The sequence below is a fragment of the Panthera uncia genome (genome assembly GCF_023721935.1).
Source record: "Panthera uncia isolate 11264 chromosome C1 unlocalized genomic scaffold, Puncia_PCG_1.0 HiC_scaffold_4, whole genome shotgun sequence".
Lineage (NCBI taxonomy): Eukaryota > Metazoa > Chordata > Mammalia > Carnivora > Felidae > Panthera > Panthera uncia.
The window spans coordinates 27,190,096-27,203,237 of NW_026057585.1; positions in this window are offsets into that span (position 1 = coordinate 27,190,096).

The following is a 13,142-nucleotide window of genomic DNA, read 5'->3' on the forward strand; positions in this document are numbered from 1 at the left end:
CCAGGAGACTAGCCATTGTCAGACAAGTAAGGAAGAGATAGTCAAAGCTAAGGCCCAGCAAAAGAAGACACAACCCAGTCTGGGGGGCCTGGAGGTAAGAGGAGATTATGAATATCTATCTCTGGCCTAAAGGATAATGAACAAGTAGCTCAGGGTCTATGCCAGAGGTTGTCTACTATGGACAAGTTTGCTCTTCAGGGGACATTGGCAATATCTGGAGACATTTTGGGTTGTCACAACTGGTTGGGGGAGGGGTAGTGTTGTGGGCACCTAGTGCGTAGTGACCACAGATGCTGCTAAAAATTCTACTATGCGCAGACAGCCCCCATAACAGAAATAATTATCCAGTCCCATATGTCAGTAGAGCTTAGGTGAAGAAATCCAGGTCTGCTGCCTAGCTGTGAGGTTGGACCCCCAACTCCAGCTACTCTTGGAGTTCAGGCCAGAGGCCAAATGGATCATTTAGCCAGCCTGGATAACAGCTTGGAAAAAGACAATCCAGACTTTCGTGTTCAGCATCATTAAGCAGACTTTGTGACCAAGCTGAGTTCCTACCGATTGCTCCCAGAATATTAAATAGCTTATACCTCAAAGTTCCTCTCACCACCCAAAGATAATCATGTCCTACGTAAGGCTGAGACTGTGACATGCTCACAAGCCATTAAGGAGAGTATGGGATATAAAACAGGTATGTATGGGGCGTTCTGATATCTCAGATGGAGAAGCCCCCTCCCATTCCAAATGTGGGGAGAGAAATGAAACTGGCAAGCAGCTTCTCCTTTTGTGTGTATCATCTGTGTCCTAAATACGGGAATGTCTCCACATTCCCAAAGCCAGGGCTTGTGCAAGAAATCCATGCCAGAGTGGCTGAGAGGGCAGATCTATTCTTGATTCTGCAGTTGATTTGCTGTTTGAACTGAAATAACCCTCTGACTTTTCCAGGCACCAGTTTTCTTTATAGTGTGAAAGTCAAAATAATCATTAGCTGGAGGGGAGGCCTGAGGGAAAGAGAGAGGAAGAGCAAGTTGATTGAAACCTCTGGCTGTTAGGCACTATCTGCATAAATCAGCTCACTTAAACCTCAGAATATCCCTGTTGGTTATAGGATGACAGTACTGTGGAAATAAAGTCCTATTTATATTCCTGCATCTATGTTAGCATCCATACATCTGCTTCTCATATTAATTGGATTATAATTACTTTTGTTCCTCAGAAATTTATTTGCTCAACTGCATTAAATATTAATTGAATGCTTATTATGCACAAAGCACTATGCTTGGTGTTATGGCCCCTGCCCACAAAAGGCTTTTATTCCTGTGGGGAAGCAGATAGTCACACAAATAAATTATAATACAAGGTAGAAAAGTCACAACACCATAAAAGAGACATAAACAAAGCACTATGGGTCCATAGGGAGTGGAATAATCAATTTTGTTGGAAGAAGTAAGTTCAGTCATTCATTATTTTGTTTACAATATATTATTGAACCTCTGATATATGCCAAGGCAGTCTGCTAAGTTATGGAAATTCAAATATGAGTGAGACCAAAAAGCTTAACTGAGTGGGTAAGAGATGTACTATCGAGAAGTGGCATTTGAGCAACATTATGTTAAAAGTTGTTCATAGTCCCTCCAAAGGTCACGTATGTGTGTGCGGGGAGGGAGCATAACTCAGGGCACCAAATCGGATTCCACATAGTTCCCAATCACTGCTCAAATCCCAATTCCCACCCATAACCACACCTGTTACACTTTAATTTAGGAGGTGGCTCCGCCACCAAGTCTGCTCTGTAATGTATATCCTCCATGAGGAGTTTTTTCAATGGATGTGCAATCTTTCTCCCATTAGCAATTATCCACATTATTTCTGCTTGGAAACTATTATTAAAATGATACAACAAACATCGTTATACATGTGTCTTTGTGTGTTCATCTACGGACTAAAGCTTTAAATTGAGGTTGTAATAAACAAATTTCAAAGACAAGTCACCATTTGACAGGATCTCAGATTCCGAGGGACACGTAGGGTGTGTGATAGAGCACTGAGTCCCCAAGAGAAAAAGGCAGAAAGAGAAAATGGAAGGCTCTCAAGACAAACTTCACCTGTCTCATAATTTTGTGTAAAAGCAGGTCTGTCCATAACCTCAAACTGGGGTTTGCCAAGTGGGTCTTTACCCCTTTTAGTATCCTGCCTCAATGAGATTCATTTCTATCTGGCTGTGCTGAGCATTATACTAGCATGAGCTAACAGACGAGCAGAAGTGGCAACAAATATTCAAGATAAACTTAAGATCCATTAACTTTTATCCTGTGATTGAAAGAGAGGGGGCCTGTTCAATTTTCGCTTCTGAAGGTAAGTGCTTTGAGAACCTCAGGTCTGATGCAATCGTCAGAACCTGTGTGGGAATACAGATCATGCTACTCTGGTGGTTCTAGTTTGCTGAAGGGTGTGGTGAGGATGCTAGTACAGTGAAGAGAGGAGAGAAAGGAACCCCCCCCCACCCCCAACCCACCTGCTCAAAAAATCCCCTCTTAAATTCCTGTCAGGAGAGTCAACAAATGATTCAATCTTTAAAAAAACAAACGAAACTAGATATAATTCACATACCATAAAATTCACCAAAGAATGTACAATTTAGTAGCTTTTTGGTATATTTACAAGGTTGTACAATCATTGCTACCATCTAATTCCAGAATGCTTTCATACTGCAAAAAGAAACACCATATCCATCAGCAGGCTCTGTCCAAGTCCCCTCCCCCAGCCCCTAATCTACTTTAAGTCACTGCAGTTTTGCCTATACTGGACATTTCATATAAGTGGAATGATACAATATGGGGTTTTATGTGACTAACTTCTTCCAGTTGGCATAACCTTTTCATTATTGCTGAGAGGTTTTAATGAAATAAACTGATGGAATGAATAGCTTAAACATTTTTTTTCCTGCAACTCCAAATTCACATTCTTGCACTTTCAGTTTCTAGGCCTAGGGTTTATCTTTTTTTTTTTTTTTAAATCATTTCTTTTGAGGGGTGCATGGGTGGCTTAGTCAGTTGAGCATCTGACTCTTGATTTTGGCTCAGGTCATGATCCCAGAGTTGTGGGATCGAGTACCACATCGAGCCCTGCATTGAGCCCTGCATGGAACCCCCATGTCAGGCCCTGAGCTGAGCATGGAGCCTGCTTAAGATTTTGTCTCTCTGCCCCTCTCCCCCACTCGCGTGCTCTCCCTTTCTCTCTTTCTCAAATAAAAATTAAAAAATAATTTTTTTTTAATTTATTTTTGGGACAGAGAGAGACAGAGCATGAACGGGGGAGGGGCAGAGAGAGAGGGAGACACAGAATCGGAAACAGGCTCCAGGCTCCGAGCCATCAGCCCAGAGCCTGACGCGGGGCTCGAACTCACGGACCGCGAGATCGTGACCTGGCTGAAGTCGGACGCTTAACCGACTGCGCCACCCAGGCGCCCCAAAAATAAATTTTTTTGAATGTAGTGCTGATGCTCTGAAAAATCTATGGAGAGGAAAGATGTGAATGTGACCTTGTGCCATGTCTCTACTTTCCAGAGTCATTTTAGATTCAGAACTGATTATATATTATCTCTAACCAGCACAGTGATTCAGTTCTTTGGAAGAATAGAATTTTAATATCTCTTTCTGTTAATATCTTTCATTTTTAATGCCTTGTAGATTAGTCTTAGAATCCACAAAATCTATGGTAAAACTTCTTTGGTCATGAAATTCTTGGCCAGATCCAGTAAATACTCTACACCTCTTTTCAGCACTCAGAACTTAAGCAATTACATGACTGATACTGTCTGAGTTACACAATTATCCAGGGATGTATGTCTGCTTTGTTCATTGCTATATATTTCCCCAGTTTCTAGCACAATAGGTTGGTAGCATAGAAAGTGCTCAATAAATGTCTGTTGAATAAATAAATGGAAATGAAGCATTTAAGAAATCCCTGCTTGTGAAAAAAAAAGAAAAAAAATCCCTACTCATGTGTTGCCTAATTTAAGATTTGGTCTAATTTCACTCTGGGTGAGAGTTTCTAACAATACACATAAGAAAGCACTGGGAATTGGGAGACTGGCCTGATCAGACTTGGATCCCAGGCCTGTCAAGGGAGGGCAGTATTAGGACTTGAGTGGGAGCATATCTGTGAAGGAAGAGGAGTGCAGTTACCAAAAGAACAGGACACAAGGAACTGGGGAAACAAAACCAACAGCTGTCTACATGGTTGTCCATGAACTCATCATAAACTACTAATCACATTACATATTCCAGAAAGAACCCTTAGAATAAGAAAGAAGGAAAAAACACTAGGTATTCTGGAAAGGGGCTGAGAGAGGTCGGAGGAAGGAGAGGAAGGCAGAATGAGTGAGGCAGAGAGCACTAGCAGATGAGGATGGAGAGGGAGGTTAGCAGCAGACTAGGCAGGTGCAACAGGCTGGGCTGCAAAGCCACGATTTTATTCTCAGTGTGGTAGAAGTTACAGGACCCATTTGTGTGTTTATTTATTTTTTTTTAATTTTTTTTAACATTTATTTATTTTTGAGACAGAGAGAGACAGAGCATGAACAGGGGAGGGGCAGAGAGAGAGGGAGACACAGAATCAGAAGCAGGCTCCAGGCTCTGAGCCATCAGCCCAGAGCCCGACGTGGGGCTTGAACTCACGGACCGTGAGATCGTGACCTGAGCTGAAGTCAGACGCTTAACCGACTGAGCCACCCAGGCGCCCCTATTTTTTATGTATTTAAAACATTTTTTAATGTTTATTTTTGACACAGACTGTGAGTGGGGGAGGGGCAGAGAGAGGGAGACACAGAATCTGAAGCAGGCTCCAGTCTCTAAGCTGTCAGCACAGAGCCCGACACAGGGCTCGAACCCACGAACTGTGAGATCATGACCTGAGCTGAAGTCAGACACTTAACCAACTGAGCCACCCACGAGTCCCTATTTATTTATTTTAGAGAGAGAAAGAGAGAGAGTGCAAATAGGGGAGAGGGGCAGAGGGAGAGAGAGAACCTTAAACAGGCTTCACACTTAGTGAAGATCTGAGCCGAAATCAAGAGTCCTCCACTCAACTGACTGAGCCACCCAGGCAGCACCCATTTACGTGTTTAAAAATCATTCTGGCAGCCATGTGGAGAATGAAACACAGAAAGGTGGCAAAAGGGGAAGTCTGGAAATCAGTTAGGAGCTTACTGCCAACCAGGCAAGTGGTGCTGATGACTGGGACTGGGCTGGTAGCAGGCAAGGTAGCGAGATCTGTTAGATTACCTAGACATTAAGTGACTGTGTACACAAACAATTAACTTCGATTGGGATACATGCTACAAAAGAGATGAATAAGGTAACTTGGCCTGGTCTGGAGGGCAGGAGAGCAATCAGGTGAAGTTTCTTTGAGCAAATGACATTCCAACTGGAACTGGAAAGCTAGTAAGTGGAGAGGGAGAGAAGAAAAGTTTCTAGCAAAGGAACGTGGGCAGGAAGGCTTGAGGCCAGGAAGAGCTCACTACAGGAACCAAAAGGCAGCCACTGTGGCTGGAGCAGAGAGAAGGAGGAGCAGTTACATGAGATGAAGTTGGCGGGGTCAGCAGGAGCCAGATCTTGTAGGGTCTTCTAAGCCTTAAACGCCTGTTAAGACTGGCACAAGGAAGCCATAGAAGGGTTTTAAGCCTGAGGGAACATTATTGGTTCCTTCTGTTAACATATATTTATTAAACATCATCAACATGACCATCACCTACACAGTCAGATTCACAGCTTAGAGAGAGTAGTTTTATTTTTTTAATGTTTATTTATTTTGAGAGAGAGAGAGAGAGACAGAATGAGCAGGGGAGGGGCAGAGAGAGAGGGAGACAGAGAAATAATCCCAAGCAGGCTCTCTACTGACAGCAGAGAGCCCGAGGAAGGGCTGGAACCCACAAACTGAGAGATCATGACCTGAGCTGAAGTCTAACACTTAACCGACTGAGCCATCCAGGTGCCCCTAGAAAGTGTACTTTAATTGCAATATGGGAAGTGAATAAGAGGAAGCAAGAGTGAGTGCAGAAGACTGAGTGGTGGATTTTTGAAGTAGACCGTATAAGATGGTGGTGGTTTGTACATGGAGGTGGCAGTGGGCATAGGAGGTGGATGATGTGGGGATTGGCAGGTTGGGAGGAGTAGGGGTGTAGGAGAGGCTCAGAGATTGGGCACTGCGCAATAGGCATTGGCGGATGGGGTTTAGCAAAGGGTTGGGACATTGTATTAGATTCCAAGGAGCACCTAGTCGGTCCCCTGCTTCTTATCCTGTAGCATCTTAGAATGTCCTTAGAGGATTGTGATAATTTTTGCAGAATGACTAGCAGGAAATAGATGGCATGCTCAACTTGGAGTACTTCTAAGTGAGCTTGTTTACAAAAGGTTGCTTACAAGGATGGGGGGCAGAGTGTAGAAGAATCGCAAAGGATAACCCTAGGCCCCAAATAGATGTGGTAAGTTACCAGAACCTAGTTGGGAGAAAGTCATATAGAGAAGGTCACTTTGACCTATGATCTTTGGTTAGGGGATTCACAGAGAAGAAGCCAGGTGAGTAGAAATTCTCCCTGACTTGCTCTTCTCCCTCTCACCAGTCCACTTGCCCGGGATCCCCATTGGCCAACCCCAACCAGAAGCCAAAGGGCTTGGAAAATCTGCAGTGTATTCAGGTCAGCCTCCAGGTGTAGGGTGAAGGGTGAAGAATGGATCTGGAAGGGCAAACATAAGTCCATGCTGGAATCCAGTCAGTTACATTAACAACTCAAATTCTCACCTCTTGGCCTGTATTGGAATAGGATTTCAGACATTTTAAGTGGGAAATGAAAATAGAAGAAGAAAAATGTTCTCAACTGTTGGAGGAAGTCCCTCCACATATCCTTATCTATTACTTGGGATATTTAGTTGCAAATTCCGATGAAAATACCCTTTGGGGATCTGCAGCTTTTGCCAATCTTTCTTTCAGCAAGATCTTCAAAAATACAGTTTGAGAAGTAAAGGATTTTGCAGTGAAGTTCAAAGAAATTCAGTTTGCATCCTGCACAAGTGTGAATTGTTTTCTGCAACCTAGGCAACTCCTTGGAGCTTAAATGCATCAGAAGCAGGGAATCCTGGCCAGATAACAAAATTATTTTGCCACTTCATGAATCTGATCTACCCAGGCTTTCTGCCTTTGTTTTTCCTATTACCCAAGTTACAGCAAATTTGTTTTTTTTAGGCACATTGTCTTTTTAAGATCCATGACAAATCATGGAAAAGTCATCTATTGCTTCAAAGTCAGTTGGTCAGCACATTTTCTATCCATGACCGGTAAAACAGGTTAGCCAGATATCTTATTTCTTTGCCCTCTAAAATGTTATGATCTTGGAACAGGCTTTTAATATTTTTCTTAATGGCTCCAGTTTTCACTGCAAGTTAACAATGATTATTTGTGGTCTGACAGTTCCCTTGGCATTACACCAAAAACAGAAGCAAGAAAGCACATTCTCCGCCAGGGAGGCTTAACGTCTAAGCCAGACTTTCAGCTGTGAATCCAAATTTCCTTCTTTTCTATACTTCTTCTTTCTCTTGAGTAAAAAAATGTCATCTGGCAGGTTCTTTGGTTTTCTAGTTCCAGAAAACTATTTGAGCCCAGCAATTTCCAAAAATGTCATAGCATTTTCAAGTCAGTATAAATGTCAATCTGTTTTCTTAAAGAGAATATTTGTCTCCACGTTAAAAGAAAAGGAAGTATTTCTTTTCTCTACTTAGAGAGTTAGTTATCCAATATTGTCTTGGGTCAGAAATGCAGCCTGAGACTAGTAATGTAAATTGGTCAATAGCAAGTTGTGAGGCGCATATAAAACAGACTAGAATGCTGTCCCTCTCTTGCTCTTCCTCCTCCATCTCTGTCCCTGCCACCCCAGCCCCACCCATAACAATCCTCCAGTGTGAGAAAGGAGGAAAAAGTAGTGACCAGAGGGCAAGGTGAAGGCTGTGTGAAGAGCTCAGGAAAGCTGGGTTTCTGAACACTTTAACAAGTTCAATAACAATAAAAATGGTTCAATTAAAAGCCTTAGAACGAAAGACAGCTTAATTTTACCTTTTAAGTTTTTTTTTTTAATGTTTCTTTATTTATTTTGAGAGAGATGGGTAGGGGGAAGGGCAAAAAGAGAGGGAGAGAGAATCTCACCTAAGCAGGCTCCACACTGACAGCACAGAGCCTGATGTGGGGCTCAATCTCACAAACTGTGAGATCATGACCTGAGCCCAAATCAAGAGTCAGATGCTTAACAGACTGAGCCACCCAGGTGCCCCTACCTTTTAGTTTTAAAAATTAAGACCAGTGGACAGAATATTCTATTTAACAAAAATAAAAATTAATTTTAAAAGTCCAGGGCTAAAGTATGATCATTTAAGAATGAGAGATGTGGGGCGCCTGGGTGGCTCAGTTGGTTAAGCGTCCGACTGCAGCTCAGGTCATGATCTCGCGGTCCGTGAGTTCGAGCCCCGCTTCAGGCTCTGGGCTGATGGCTCAGAGCCTGGAGGCTGCTTCCGATTCTGTGTCTCCCTCTCTCTCTGCCCCTCCCCCGTTCATGCTCTGTCTCTCTCTGTCTCAAAAATGAATAAACGTTAAAAAAAATAAATAAATAAGGATGAGAGATGATTAAGAAAGACAGGAGAATGAAAAGGTGGAGAGAGAGAAATGACCCCAATGATTGTCAAATTCCTGAGAAGCACAAATATGATGTATTCATAGTAGTGCTAGTATATTAACAGTAGTCTTTTTTTTGCATTAAAATTTTTAAATTTATAATTTATTAAATATAACTTATATTTACCTATTAACAGCTAATTTTGAGTATTTTTAAAGCAAATAATTAAATTTTTTTAATGTTTATTTATTTTTGAGAGAGAGAGAAAGAGAGAGACAGAGAGCACAAGCTGGGGAGGGGCAGAGAGAGAGGGAGACACAGAATCTGAAGCAGGCTCCAGGCTCCGAGCTGTCAGCACAAAGCCCAATGCAGGGCTTGAACTCACGAGCCAGGAGATCATGATTTGAGCCGAAGTTGGATGCTTAACCAACTGAGAAACCCAGGTACCCCTAAAGCAAATGATTTTTAAAATTGTAAAATTTTTAATAAAAACTTATGTATGTAGGGTCTATAACATGATGAATTGATACACATAGTGAAATAACTACAGTCACATTAGTCAACATGTCATCTCCTCACATAGTTTCTGTTTTTGTGTGTGTAATGAGTGTACCTGAAATCTACACTCTTAGTGTATTTTCGGTGTTCAGTACAGTATTAAGTACACTTGACCCTTGAACAACATGAGTTTGAACCGTATGGGTTCATGCAGGTTTTTTTTTACAGTACAGTCCTACTATAAATGTATTTTCTCTTCCTTATGATTTTCTTACGATTTTATTTTCTCCAGCTTACTTTACTGTAAGAATACAGTATGTGATATATATAACATACAAAACAGGAGTTAATTGACTATACTATCTGCAAGTCTTCTGGTCAACAGTAGGCTATTGATAGTCAAGTTTGGGGGGGAGTCAAAAATTATATGTGGGGAAGATGAATGCAGGCTTGGGGAAATAGATAAAGGGGATTAAGAGGTACAAACTTCCAGTTATAAACTAAAGTCACTGGGATGAAAAATACAGCATAGGGAATATAGTCAATAATATTGTAATACACTTATCATGGTGAGTATTTCTTAATGTATATAATTGTTGATTCACTATGTTGTACACCTGAAACTAATTTTTTATGACAACTATATTCAATTAAAAATTTTAAAAATGAAAAACAAAAAATAAATACATGCAGATTTCGACTTCGTGGGGGCTGATATCCCCCATGTTGTTCAAGAGTCAACTGTATACTTAATCATGCTTACTTTAGTTCATTAGACTTATTCATACTGCACAACTGTTAATTTGTATTCTTTAACCGACACCTTCCAAACCCACTCCATCGCCTACCCCTATCAAATCCTGGTAATTCTACTCTCAGCTTTTATGAGTTCAATCTTCTTTTTAGATTCCACACATAAGTGACATCATACAGTATTTGTCTTTCTCTGTCTGGCTTATTTCACTTGGCAAAATGCCCCCCAGGTTTATCTTGATAGGACGTCACCGTCTGCTCATACACTCCTTTCCAGTTTTCCAGCTGGTTAAAAACCCATCTCTACAGTCCCAGAGGCTTCCAGTTTCTTTTTTATTTATTTATTTATTTATTTATTTTTTTAATATATGAAATTTACTGTCAAATTGGTTTCCATACAACACCCAGTGCTCATCCCAAAAGGTGCCCTCCTCAATACCCATCACCCACCCTGCCCTCCCTCCCACCCCCCATCAACCCTCAGTTTGTTCTCAGTTTTTAACAGTCTCTTATGCTTTGGCTCTCTCCCACTCTAACCTCTTTTTTTTTTTTCTTTTTCTTTCCTTCCCCTCCCCCATGGGTTTCTGTTATGTTTCTCAGGATCCACATAAGAGTGAAACCATATGGTATCTGTCTTTCTCTGTGTGGCTTATTTCACTTAGCATCACACTCTCCAGTTCCATCCATGTTGCTACAAAAGGCCATATTTCATTTTTTCTCATTGCCACGTAGTATTCCATTGTGTATATAAACCACAATTTCTTTATCCATTCATCAGTTGATGGACATTTAGGCTCTTTCCATAATTTGGCTATTGTTGAGAGTGCAGAGGCTTCCAGTTTCTAACCTGATCTCTAAAATCTACATCACCCTAACTTCTATTGGCCTGGTTTATAATGAATAATTCCTTGCTTTGAGTTGGCCTCTAATATTTGTGGGCAACTGATTAAACACTTATTGCTGACTCATTGCCCAGTTTAATAAGTGATCCATGTCTTTTCTGAACAGTGTATCTGGTAGAATAGCCCAGGCCTTAAAATTAGGCAGATCTGGGGCACCTGAGTGGTGGCTCAGACGGTTGAGCATCTGGCTTCAGCTCTGGTCATGATTTCGTGGTTCATGTGTTTGAGCCCGTCGTGGGCTCTGACAGCTCAGAGCCTGGGGCCTGCTTCGGATTCTGTCTCCCTCTCTCTCTCTGCCCCTCCCCTACTTGTTCTCTCTCTCTCTCAAAAATAAATCAATAAACATTAAAAAAGAAAGGCAAATCTGAGTTTGGGTCCCAAACTGCCAATTTACCAACTGTGTGACTTTGGTTAAGGTACCTAACTGCGCTGAGCTTAAATTTTCTTATTTGTGAAATATAGACCCTGGGATCATTGTTAAGATTATTTGAGACTTCATATGTCAAAGAGCATAATGTCTGGCAGATGCTACTTTTCATTCTCCTTTCTTTCCAACCCATCCAGTAGGGGGAAAAGTGAAGGGAGAAGATATGGTTTTATGGGTGTCTAAAGTTCTACTTAATATTTCACCAAAAAAAGAGATGGGACTTCCTGGGTTTATGAATAATCTAACTAAAATTCCTGGCAACAGGTGAGTCTCCTTTTTTTTTTTTAAATGTTTTTTATTATTTATGTTTTGAGAGACAGAGTGTGAGCAGGGGAGGGGCAGAGAGAGAGGGAGACACAGAATCTGAAGCAGGCTGTCAGCGCAGAGCCTGATCCGGGGCTTGAACTCACAAACTGTGAGATCATGACCTGAACCAAAGTTAGATGCTTAACTGACTGAGCCACCCAGGTGCCCCAACACAATGAGTCTCCTAATGTTTCAAGCTCAAGATTAAGAATCATGAGAAAAGTAGTGGTGCCCACAGTGCCAAGGGCATTATTCAACACTCTTTGAGTATTTCAGTTAAATCTCAGTAGTGATGTTTTTTGCAGTAGGCCTTTTCTTTTTTTGCTTGGCAAATTATCCTGGCCTAATTTTTAGAAAGGGAGAATAGGAAAAAGAAAACTCTGAATATCAATCAGTTCCCATGCTTATAAATAGTAAACGGAATTAAAACTGCCTAATGAAATCAATCCATTAAGAATTCTCTTTCATAAAAGCAAAAAAAAAAAAAAAAAACTTCTAAAAAGATAACAACAACAAAAAAGTGTTTGGCATAATGTGCCTCTAAAGAAATAACCTTTTCTCCAAGCAATAAAGGTGATGGCAGAAAAACAATGGCTAATTAATTAGAATAAATGTGGTTGAGAAAAGCTATTTCATAAAGTAAAAACCAGGAAGCAAAGAGAAACCCAGGCAAAGATTTAGTAATAAATAATAAAAATGATCAAGGGACTGACATTAAAGAAAATAAGTGGCCATGATAAAGGAGTCTTGACTCAGGAAAAACACTCAATGATTTCAGCTGTGGAGATAATCCCATGATATATAGATAGAACTGCTGGATGATGGGCACCTGGGGAGAGCAAGAAAGTACGCACTAAAAAATAGGCACCTTGACAAACTAGCATCCCTCTAGCTTTCCTATGCAGAATCTTAGTCCAGGCACAGGACCTAGGAGTCACCAGGCTAAGCATGCTAATATCCTTGTACCCATCTGGCTTCTTCCAGAGTGTCTGAGATTTGGAATAACTAGGCCAATATGCACCTCCTCCCTTCCATAGAAATCCCTATTCCTGCCCCAGTCTTGGGATATAAGAAGTGGCTAAGCAAGTAAAAAAATGCAAGAATCTAGCCAGCTTACCATACAGCAGGATAAAGAAATTATGCAAAATCTGAGTGTATCTATGATTGCCTCATAGAGGGTCATGGATTTTGGTTTGCCTCAGGCTTCATGCCACCTAAACTGATTTAAATCCACCATACTTCTCTAGGCAGCCAGCCTAGCCTCCCAGAATCCACAGAGCTAAGGAAGGAGTCAGGATTGGCCTGTTCCAGATTATGGCAGAGGACACAGGCCTGCCCAATTTGAGTCTTTGCCCTCAGGACTGACCTAAAGCCAACTCACTCACTAAAGTATTTGCTTTTTCATGGTACTGAAGACCAAAGACAGGAAAGATTAGATGATCATGTCAGTAACAAAGGTTAATTTCCTGCCTATTCTGTGGTCTGTTTGCTCAGTAATCTTACTTCTTTATCAGGCAATATATTTTTCTAATGTTTATTTATTTTGAGAGAAAGAGAGAGAGAGAGAGAGAGCGCACTTGTGCAAGGGGGAGGGGCAGAG